This window comes from Halyomorpha halys, unplaced genomic scaffold, assembly GCF_000696795.3.
Source record: "Halyomorpha halys isolate HHAL.00 unplaced genomic scaffold, Hhal_1.1 Scaffold770.1, whole genome shotgun sequence".
NCBI lineage: Eukaryota > Metazoa > Arthropoda > Insecta > Hemiptera > Pentatomidae > Halyomorpha > Halyomorpha halys.
The window spans coordinates 564,915-576,860 of NW_027107091.1; the positions used below are offsets into that span (position 1 = coordinate 564,915).

The window sequence follows — 11,946 nt, forward strand, 5'->3', positions numbered from 1 at the left end:
TTTTTTAGACAAAAATAAATTAAAATATTTTATTTTTTGGAAAAAATCTACTTCTGATATAATCTTACAAACTTATAATCTGAGTTATGGGACTCATATAAATCCCTCTCCTTATTAAATCAATCCTTATTGGATCCAAAATTCGAAAATTATTGGAAATTATCCTATGACTGGTTTGTGTAGCTGAGCAGAGAAAGGTGTGATATAAACATTTATAGTTATTTCTACACTGCAAAGTAGGCCTCACTGAACTTACAACTTTCGACTTCTTGACCTACCGTATCCTTTAATAATATCCCACTTTTCCTGTAGAACAGATCCATCACCCAGGACTACATCTGGAAAAACGACTCACGTTAAATCCTCATACAAGACTGAAAAGACAGAAAACTGCTCGTCGTTTCTGCCAGTAATGAAGTCATGGAAACGTTTGTTGATTTATATAGTTGGCATATGAAAGTCAGTAAGTAAAAAACTGGCAAAAGCTTTTCTGATATGCTAAGAAGTTTTTGTATTATTTAAAAAAAAAAGTTTGTTAATGTAATCCTATGATGACGACTCCACAACAATTAACTAGATACCATAACAGTTATGAGCAACCTGGCGCTATTATCACACAAATATCGTTTATTAGTATCTGTAGAACATCTAGTAAATAATGTATTTGTAAAAAAAGTAATAACAATTTTCTATGCTGTCATATTCGTAAAAGTATTATTTGTATCAATAAAGAGTACAATACAATCTTCAGATTTGCAAACGTTAAACACAGACTATCTCTGGATGGTATTTAATATCCCTAGAGAGATAAATTAGTGCGAATTTCCTCTTCAGAGAAACCACCTTCTCAGGAGGCAGTGAGCAACAATATGCATAGTGGATCATTACATTCTAGAGCTATTTATTTAGAAGCGTGTATTGGACCTCTATTTCAATCTGCTATCTCTGGACCTCTCCTCTTTTCAAAACCTTAAGGACTTACAGCTAGTTTCTAAAGGACTTTCTACCCCCTTTACGACCGTAGGCTAGTCCCTTACAGAACGAAGTTTCCATCCTACGAGGATTTACGTCTAGTACCCGTAAAACTCACCCTATCTAACCTGTATGAACAAACATTGTCGATGCCTTCAGTTGTAGATTACTTCACATCATTAATTGAAGTCAGAAGTAATTAATCACGACAATATTATAGGTTTAGACAAACATGGCTTTAGTGTTTAAAATACTTTTTTTTTTACTTTATTTAGTTTATCCACAACTGTAAAAGTATTTTTACAACCCACGAATGAGATGTAAAGAAAGAAGAAAAAAATAAAAATAAAAACGTCATGAAGGCATGAAGGTTAAGGTCATCCAATGATGCCTCTCCATTAAAATAGAAATTGAAAAATCAATTTAAGAGGTCCCTATTCCAGCTCCTTCGTAAACGTCGTCTCGTATCTGCTAAGTCTAGTGTTGATAGTCCTTGAATTAGAGGATTAGTGTGTGTTGGAATTGCTTCATGAAACCGTTTATATAATGATTTAATGGTTCTTTGAAAAATCCTTCGTAAAATCCTCAATGCTCCTTACTTTGTCACTCATAAAGTCAGCCATAAAGATCTTAATGTTCCCTATGTAACCGATCTAGCCCGAACCAGATATCACTCATTCCATTATAAACTTTCTAACCACTCAAACCCCCTAATTTATAATCTTTCATCCTCTTCCATTCCTTACAATCCTCCGAGGCGCCTGAAAAGAAGATGGCCACGAGACCAGCTAATATAAAATGTCATTAGTGTGCTACCAATGGGTAGTTTCTCTACACGCCTGTAACACTCCAATTTAACTTAGATCAAATTTACTAAATGTATTATAATGTACAGATGTAAATAGCAATAAATAAATAAAAAAAAAAATGGTTGTTTGTACGAAGGAAGTTCGTACGTCTTTGTGTAAGTTCTTGTTACTGATGTAGGGGGGAGAGCTACTGATCAGTCTTAGTAATTTTGATTGAAATTGTTGCAGAATTAGTAAGTTAGTTTTTTTGGTATATCCGTAAATTTGTGCACCGTAAGTCCAAATTGGTCTGAGAAGGTAAGTATAAATCTTTAGTTTTTCTAAAAGTGGTAATTTTGATCGTTTATTTAAAAGATGAAATAATAATTTAAGTCGGAAATTTAGCTTTTGTTTTGTTATTTTTATGTGGGGGGTCCATGTAAGTCGTTTGTCTAATGTCAATCCAAGGTATTTTATTGTGTCTGTCCGGATTAAACTTGGCTTGTTTAGAAAACAGGAGGACATAGACCACCACGGAGCGTAAAAATTTAAAATACTTAATTTCTCTATTTACAAGCACATAAACTAATATTAATATATTGTAATTATTTTACTCTTAGTTAAGTAAAGTTAATAAAGATCGTAGATATAATAAAACTAATTTCCTATATAGAACTGACTTTGAACGCCTCCTGAACAGTGACAAGAAAAAAAAGTTTGAGATTTAGCTTAGACAGATAAAAAAAGTTTGGAAACTGAGGAGAAATTCCTGTAATAGTAAGGATGAAAAAAAATATTTCAAAAATTGCTGCTAAAAAGTTTTCCCCGCCAGTGAACAAGAGTTGTATTTTAATTTTAACAAGTTCTTGTCATGTTGGAATTTCTCTTTCAGTTTTTGAAATAACAGAGACCAAACCGAATTATTCCCTCCAGGGGACTCCACCTTTACTAAAAGCGTTCTCGGTTTTAATTCTACCTTCGTCACTGACCCTTCACAAAGAGATGTTTGAACAGTGTTCTAGGCCAGTCGGTCTGGAATTATGTAATTTTTTAGACATTTTATTTAATTATTTAATTTGTTTATTTGATTGACTGTCATTGCTAGTAAGCCTGATTAATAATACAATGAGCGATGAGAATTTTCTCAATTCATTGAATTAAGTAGAGTTGTTGTTAATCTTAATGGTTGCAACAATCCCAGGTAAAACCAAGATTTATACAACTTAGATTAGTCCACGAGTTTAGCAAAACTCCGGTAACTTAGCAACCTGTTTCAGGTTTGCAGTTTTGTTAACCAGGTTACCAAGGTTACCTGAAACTTAGATAACTGTCGGTAGATCGCGCTAGTGTTATCACAAATTCAAGTCAATTATTGGTTAAACTTCGTAATTATTACGTATTTAATATTTTTTTCCGTTTTAATCAAAGATTTCTGTTTTTCCGTCCCATTACTTACTCATAGTTAAGGTTAGTATTACATTATTTTATTATAATTACCATAAAACTATGGATATTTTTCAATCAGTGAATCATAATTTACTACAATCATTTTTTTTCTTAACTCATTTGATATTTCTTTCACAGGAACAAATTATTATTATTAAAAACTATCAATAATAATGAAATAAAAGGCTGCATTTTATCTAAACTCAAATAACATAAGTTTACAGAAAATTTAAAAAAGGGTTTTGATGTCATTGAAATTATCGTTTCAATATGAAAAAGAGAAGCACGAATTTCTCCCTTAAAGAAGAGAAAATGCTCCTATTATTGGTAAAAAAAAAAAAAAAAAAAATCAGTATCATCGAAAATATAAAATCTGACACTGTTACACCTAAACAAAAACTAGTTTAAACCATGATGGTGAACTCGGCTCTGGCTCTCACTTATAATGATCATTATGGCACATGCTGTAGAATATGTATGTCGATTTAAGAGGGGGTTAATTAATACAGCCAAATTATGTGCTATTCAGAGCATATAAAGAAAAAACAAATTTACAAATGTTGAATTTTTTTGGGAGTTAGCAACTGTATAATATTATAGAACAGAGGATTATTATGATTGTAGTAATATTTTTAATATATTTATTTAATCTATTACACATTGGGGGAGTGGGGTGGCTCAGTTGTAAGGCACTATGTTACAAACTCCAAGGACCTTGGAGTCATCTAATATAGTTGTGACATTTAATTATTTACTCTTTTAAGGCAGTCGTGAGTCACCTGTGGGTTCATGTGCCCTCCGGGATCCACCCATCCCTCTCAGGTAAGGGTACCATTGGGGAAAAATCTGGTGATCGAGCGTGATTCTGATCAAATCTCCTTGACCAACGGTTGTGGGTTTAGTTGTAATTCCTTACGAAGTACAGCCCTTCATGAATTGTCGCAGTACTGGCAAGTCACATATTCCAACATGCCTTTTTAGTGATTTTGCAAGGTTTTACATGAAAAGTTATGACCACCATCGAATTCAGAGATTGATTTACCTTACAAAAAAAAAATCAATATCGACTTAGGTGGATTATGGAAACAGACAGCTCGCTCTATCTCAAAAACACAGATCCATAACAGGGGGGTTTGGAGAGATTATGGGCACAGGGGCAACTCCCAGGGGCACCCTTCGAGCGAGGGGGCATGGATTTCAGGGCTAGCTCTCTTTCCAAGGCTGACCGGCTCCAAATCTCACAAACAGCCTGAGAATAAGGCGGGATAAATAATGTTCTTCTCAATTACTTAATTCACAATTAGACTCAAATAAAAATAAATTGTGAATGATAAGAATCCATGAAAAAAAATCATTCATCAACATTAATATCAAATAAAAATATTAAGATTGTGATTTTCTGACCATAATCACCATGCCAACGAAGACATGAAAAAAATACTCCATATTTAACTTAACTATGAATCACCTTTCGTAATTGCGTCTAAAGGGTGTCCAGAGTATGCGTGCATTTGACAGCTGATAGTTTAGGGTTAGTAAAAATGGAGCGTTACACGATAAAACAATTTTTCGAAAATAATTAAAGTCTGTTGGCCACAGTACAGTATATGGTCGAAATAATAAGTTAATTTTTTCAACCCTTTGATTGCATTCTAAACTCTCCAATCCCATATCGCAACCCACAATGAATGGTGGCGAAATTGGAGGATAAAAATAAATACATTTGTATTAACTTTTACTCTTCGTCGTTACCTGCCGACTTCCCTACAGTATCCTTTAATAATGTTGCTCTTACTCCTGTAGAACATATCTACTACCTTGGACTGTAAGTGGAAAGACTACCTTACATTGCCAAAAATAAAATTATTCATAAAGACCTTAATGCTCCATATGTAACCGAGTTTCTGACCTTACTTCCTCTTCCATTCTTGACAATCCTCCAAGGAGCCTGAAAAGAAGATGGCCACGAGACCGTCTAATATAAAAACGTTATTAGAGTTCTACCAATAGGTAGTTTCTCTACACGCCTTTAACACTCCATTATAAACATACATCAAATTTACAGAATGAATTATTATCCACAGTTGTAAATTTTAATTAAGATATTAAAAAAATAAAAAGTTCTTCAAATGTAAAGCGAGTAAAATTCAGACTGACTGGATCAATTGATGATTCCTATACACACTGATCGTCCAAAAACAAGTCGTTCAAGTGTCGATATCGAAGCGTGCGCGAGAGTTTTGGTGAAGCTCAGGAACATCAATATGGCGTCGTGGACAAGAATGCAGATTTCAAGCTCACTACGGGGTGTACTCACTGAATAGCTCCATATCCATGTTTGCAAAGTTAATGACACAAGAACTGTAGCCTGCTGACCATGCACAGCGAAGATAGTTCGTTGAATGGACTATTGAACACCAGGATGTCGGTTTTTCAAATAAAATCATTTTCAGTGATGAAGCACATTTTGACTTTGATGGCTATATTAATTCACGAAATTCCAACATTTGATGTTTAGATAATCATCAAACAATAACCAAATGTGGTTGTCGAAAAACAAAAGTTTACTGTTTGGTGCAAGATATTCGCCGTGAGGCATTATTCGACAACACTTTTTCGAAAATGAACCTAGAGGAGGAATGAATGTTGAATATGCTCAATAACACAACATCATAGCATAGCTGTTTCTGCCTAAATTAAATAATATTGATGTGAACGACATGCGGTTTCAACAAGATATTGCCACAAGCCATACAGGGCGTGTGATTTAACCCCAGTGGATAACTTTTTATCTCATAAACACGTGAATATTAAATGAAGAAATTCAACGCTGCATCAACGAAATTTAGCCACATTTATACAAAAGTAGCATACGCACTCTTTTGTCAAAATGTTCCATGACTATTTTGCATAAATTTGACTAAATTTCATTGAAGTAGCACGAAATTTCCTTCTTTAACGTCTGCTTGCTTATAGGCTTTTTGTCATAAAACTTTTTTTTTTTTCAAATAACCCAACGAAAAGAAATCTAGTGGTGTTAAAGCACATCTATTTTTCTCATTTTTATTCAAGTGGTCATGGTTCTTTATTTTTTCTTTTGTGAATCTTTTTCCGGTTTCAAACAAATTCTTTGCATTAAACCCTGAACTACGCTAAGTCATCCTAAATAATTACTAAAATTTGTAATAATGACAAATTAATAAAAAATTGGCATAATGTATTTATTTTACTGGAAGATTATTGATTGACCGTGTGTGAAGATGAAAGGAATATGGTCCGGGTGCGGTCAAGAAAAACTCAAATAGTAGAAATATACTAATTTAATGAGCCAACGTTTCGCCCCACGTTGCAGGGCTTCTTCAGGGCTATTTTGACGGCAGTCAAAACTAAAAATCATTTTTAGTTTTGACTGCCGTCAAAATAGCCCTGCAACGTGGGGCGAAACGTTGGCTCATTAAATTAGTATATTTCTACTATTTGAGTTTTTCTTGACCGCACCCGGACCATATTCCTTTCATCTTGTATTTATTTTATTTCTTTGTTTACTACAAAATACGTTTACCCTTTATTACTAAACTTACTCTTTCAAACTATATTAGTTGAAAATTATTGATAATAAAATTAAAAGGGTATTTAGTTTCCCTTTTAATTTTATTATCAATAAAAGCATTACCTGATTTTTTATAATTTACAATCCATGAAAAATTGTAAGAACATTTTTTATCTAGTAAAATGGAGAAGCATATCACAATCCCAAAACCCATGTTATATTACACACGTTCGTATAGACAAGAGGATACTGACGGTCTTAGTTCTCCATTTTATGTATTTTCATCTCTTCGAAAGAAAAAACTCTCTCAAGAGAAAAAAAAAAATGCATAGCAAATTAAGTTGTAGTATTCCCAAGGGAACAGCTCTAACAGAAAATTCTTGGAAAACATAGAGATGATTTTTATTTTTTTATGAAATGAAATAATAATAAAATGGGTTCGTATTCCATTCAATGCTTTCTCTTCTTAATATACTTCTTTAACAAAATAAACTATAACATCTATCAGTCTGATTCTGTTTAATGATAATTTAACATTTTTACAACACATTACAAAAGACTGACAACATGACTGTAATAAGGCCAATCTGGACATATGGAGTTGAGCTTTGGGGCTCCACTAAACCTTCGAATTCCTCTCGTATTCAATTCTTACAATCCAAAATCCTTCGTAACATCCTCAATGCTCCTTACTTTGTCACAAATAAAATCATACATAAAGATCTTAATGTTCCCTATGTAACCGATCTAGCCCGAACCAGATATCACTCATTCCATTATAAACTCCCTAACCACTCAAACCCTCTTGTTCTAACCTTGCATCCTCTGACATTCCTCGCTGGCGCCTGAAAAGAAGATGGCCACGAGACCTGCTAATATAAAATCTCATTAGCGCGAGTGCTGTCAATGGGTAGTTTCTCTATATACCTGTAACACTCAAATTTAACCGAGATAAAATTTACAAAATGTATTATAATGGACAGTTGTAAATATCAATAAATAAATACTTTAAAAAACAAAAATATTTTTACTGGTTTATAAGAAATAGATAATTTCATGAAGAAACATTTTACAAAATTCCATTTCTAGTTACTAGCTGATGCTGCAGTAGCTTAGAATATATTACAATTTATTTATTTATTTTACATTTTTCTCAAATGATTTTGTCAGTATATAAGCTAGTTATTAATGCAATTAATTGTTTTTTCGTTTCTTTCATCATTTAATTATATATTGATATTAATATTTCTTAAATACATTATGGGAGCGGCGAGGCTCAGTAGTAAGGAACTATAATATCAACTCCAAGAATCCTGGTTCGAATCCGGCCGTGATTAATAATTATTTATTCTCTTACTGTAGCCGTGACCTTGTGAGTTCGAGATTTCTCAGGGATCCACCTAGCCTCATAAGTGGGCACACTTAACTGGGGATAAATCTGGCGTCCGAGAGTGATTCCGACCATTTGGTTATTTAACCTCCTTGCCAACCGTTGTTGAAACAGTACTTCCTTACAAAGCACCGAAACCCTTCATGGTTTTCAAGGTACAGATTAATTATTAGATACTTTATTTTGATTTAAATTATTGTTTTATAAATTTATTTTCATTAATTAAAATTATTCAATGATTAAAACGTTGTAATTTTGTTTTTGCATAGACTAATCCCCCATATAATCAATTGTCAAAACCACTCTAATTGTTATTTTTACCACTAAGGTTTTCTGGGCCGATTTGGTAATCGAGAAATATGTGTAAAAACAAAACAAAAAAAAAAACATGCGAATAAAATTAAAGTTGATATTGTGACACATAATATATGTGCCTTGTAGTAATAACCCAGGACAATATTCCAAATCCAGAATAATTAATTTGAAATACTAAAACTGAAGGTTACATGTTGTGGAATAAAATAACTATAGTAACTGGTACTGCAGTTAGTTTGCTAGTTCTGATTTAGTGACGTAAACCATCATTGGTCATTAACGCCATTTATAACTTATTTAATTTTTCATACATTTGCTTAATTTTATTTTTTTATATGTTTTCTTTTTTTTTTTTGTCTGTTCGATGTCATAATTGTGTCAGTAGACCTCTTGATTTAAAAAACTGAAATACTATCATTATAGTTTTATCATCGTCTCTGAGGGTTTAATATTACGAGTAATATTAGTGGACAAACAGTCGCGTTAACTGCCATATAATTACACCTTGGCAGTGAACTGTAACATACCAGCCTTGCAATAGCAAGGAAAACATTGTTCCTCAATATTTACCCAAAAATTTAAAGTTTTATCAGCCCCATGTCTCTATAGTAACCCAACCCAGACCCTAAAAATGAATCCACCAAGGAACCCAAAAACTTAAGATTATATCAGGCCCGGTCCCAAAGTGAATCCTCCCTAGGCCCCATAAAAAGTTTTCAGTGATCAGCGTGTAAAATTTTATTTTTTATTTTATAAAGTGGAATAATGAAAATAGCAACACAACGTGTGTACTAGGAGTATAATTGATAAAATGGGGGGTTTGTGGACAGCAGGTGCACCTTAGTCTTAAAAAAAAACTGTCTACTTTACAACGCTTCATTTTATAATTACGTAGATTGAATAGTTCATTTGTTAACCGAAAGGTTGAATCGGAAAGGCTGCCATGTAGATTAGTAGCGCCCCATGTGGCCAACAGCCAAATCTCACCTCCTCCAGCGCTCTCGGTGACAAGAGAAGTACCCCAGATGAGTGTGAGATAGCCATCTTGTCTTCAATCAGAGAAGCGTCCATCCTTTATTTTTGTTCACTGATCATTAATTTCTACATGAGTGAGTAGATTTACTTGAGTGGTTCCCAGCAGCAGAGAGAGGAGAGGCTTGGAGATGCAGGAGGAAGAAAGAAGAAAGAAGTAAGTCCACATAGCAATAGTTAACATCCACATCATCATCAACCACCTCAATGTTAGATCGACAATTTCCATAGCCCAGTCATACAAAATTCTACTAACAATCATATTGTTTTCTTTCGGTCACCCCCTACATCTCTTGCAACATGAAACAATAGAATTTTATTACATTTAATCATGTTTCATTTTTCAATCATACAGTCCACTCAAACCCAACCAGCTAACCAAAAGTGAAGTGTGTCTTACAATGAGGTTGAAGGCATACTTTATACACATTAGTTATAACTTGCTATTCAACCAAAAACTTGACTTGCTTAAAAAATACTAAACGCCAATTTCATCGTTGGGGATGGGATCATATTGTTGTTTCGGAGATCTATTTTAACAAGCTTACATAATACTAAAGACGGGTTACTTAAAAATAAAATAGACAATTTTTATATTTATATCTGTTGAATAAGAAACAATGAAAAGTCCGGTTGGTGCTTAAAGTGCTCTAGTATTTTCATCATGCGGCTCAATTTAAATTTTTATAGACCCTTACTTGCGCTCCAAAAAACTTGGATACGAATGATCCTTATTGGGATTGAGTGGCGATGGAATAAAATTACCTTCCTCCTCTCCCATCCTTCCAGTTGCCGTTAAATAAATTCCCGGGGCCAAACGGATTAATTTTTGTCGTTGGATAGAGCCGGGGCAATTCCCAACCATTATCCGGCTCAATAACCCGCTGACGATAGCTTTCCCGATGGAAGAAATAATTTCCCCAGTTCTTTTTTTTTTTTTTCCCGACCTCTATGTCTTTGGCTTCATGATTCAAGGTGGAATTCACTTAGCATACACATCAGGCTAGATGTATTTTTTTTTAAATTTCTACATACTTGGTTATTAGTTATACGGAAGAGGGAAACTAACCCATAACTAATCAGAGTGGGAGGGTCGAGTATTCTTTTCATGGAGCCACAACGAAATAAAGACCAACCAGCGCCAGCCATAAATATTTACTGTCAGGAACATCTAGACGGTGTAACGTACTCCTAACAGTTTAACACATACTGACAGACTGTAGGTATTGATTCACATTGGATTCCCCTATCATTTGCCAACTTCATTAAATGACAATAGCCATCACTTCCCGGAAATATTTTAATACCTTCAGAATACAAATAAATAGTTTAATTTTTATGACATAAATTAATTTCACTTACCGTTATCGAATAATTTTTTTTTTCTATCCCTTTTATCTCTCAATTTTATTTTATTTACATATATTTCTCAATATCAACTATTGCTATTAAATCAGTTTATATATACAAGAATAGATGTGATGATATTAGGAATGCTTCCGAGATATCAGTCAGTATGCATAAGTAAACATGACCTTCGCTGTGGATTGCCTTATATTATTGTATGGGCGTCATATTCTTGTGCGATGTCTTTCCTAATACATCGCGCGTTTCTTGACGTGGTTTTTTCCTAGGGTGGTTTGTGCCACCCATTGGCTAAAGGGCCTCACAAATATCCGGGGAGGTTGTGAGTGAACAAGAAAAAAAGCCAGGGTGGGACCAGGACTCGATCTAACAACGTTTGTCTTGGTAGACTGGCGCATTGCAACGCTGCTGCCGCTCTCCTCATACTCTACTAAAAAACCTCCTCTTAGGTTTCAAGCTTTATTCTTTCATAGGTTTACATGTGTAAATGATTTATTTTAACCAATTTTAATCTTATTTATTTGTTTTAAACTTCATTTATCTGTTTTTAATTTATTTATTTTTAACTTATTATTTACTAACATATTTATTTGGTGTGAACATTATTACCTATAAGTATTATATTTTAGGTCGTTTCTACCTTTAAATGTATTTACGTCTTTTTATTTCCTAATTTTTCTTTATGAGCGCTTACTGAAAATATCAATTTTGAATGATTCCATAAATTAAAAATAAAAATTGAATAGTAAACTCAATATTTAACGATAAGATATTAAAGGGGAGTATGAGATATGCTAGAGTAGGGTGTATTGAGAGGAATTAATATAGAATGTTAATACAAAAAACAAATATAAACAAAAAAAAAAGTTATTTAGTTATTAAAAAGAAAAAAAAATATTAGCTGTAGTAGCAATGGAAACGAAAAACTAAATTAACTATGGTCTGAAACCCAATCAACTTACATTTAGCTATGAGGCGACAAGCTATAGCTAAAACTGATATTTAATTACCATTTGATTTAGGTAGCCGCCAGAGGTTGGCAAAAACGACCACTGAACCCACTTGCCGGACTTCTTCCCCCCCCCCCC

At 33.5% G+C, this 11,946-nt stretch overlaps 1 protein-coding gene across 1 annotated transcript in view; it reads right to left on the reverse strand.

The window, feature by feature from the left end:
• Positions 1–11,946, reverse strand: part of LOC106686063 (potassium voltage-gated channel protein Shaw) — a gene marked incomplete in the record, with an annotated part of 559,367 nt that overhangs the window by 397,462 nt on the left and 149,959 nt on the right.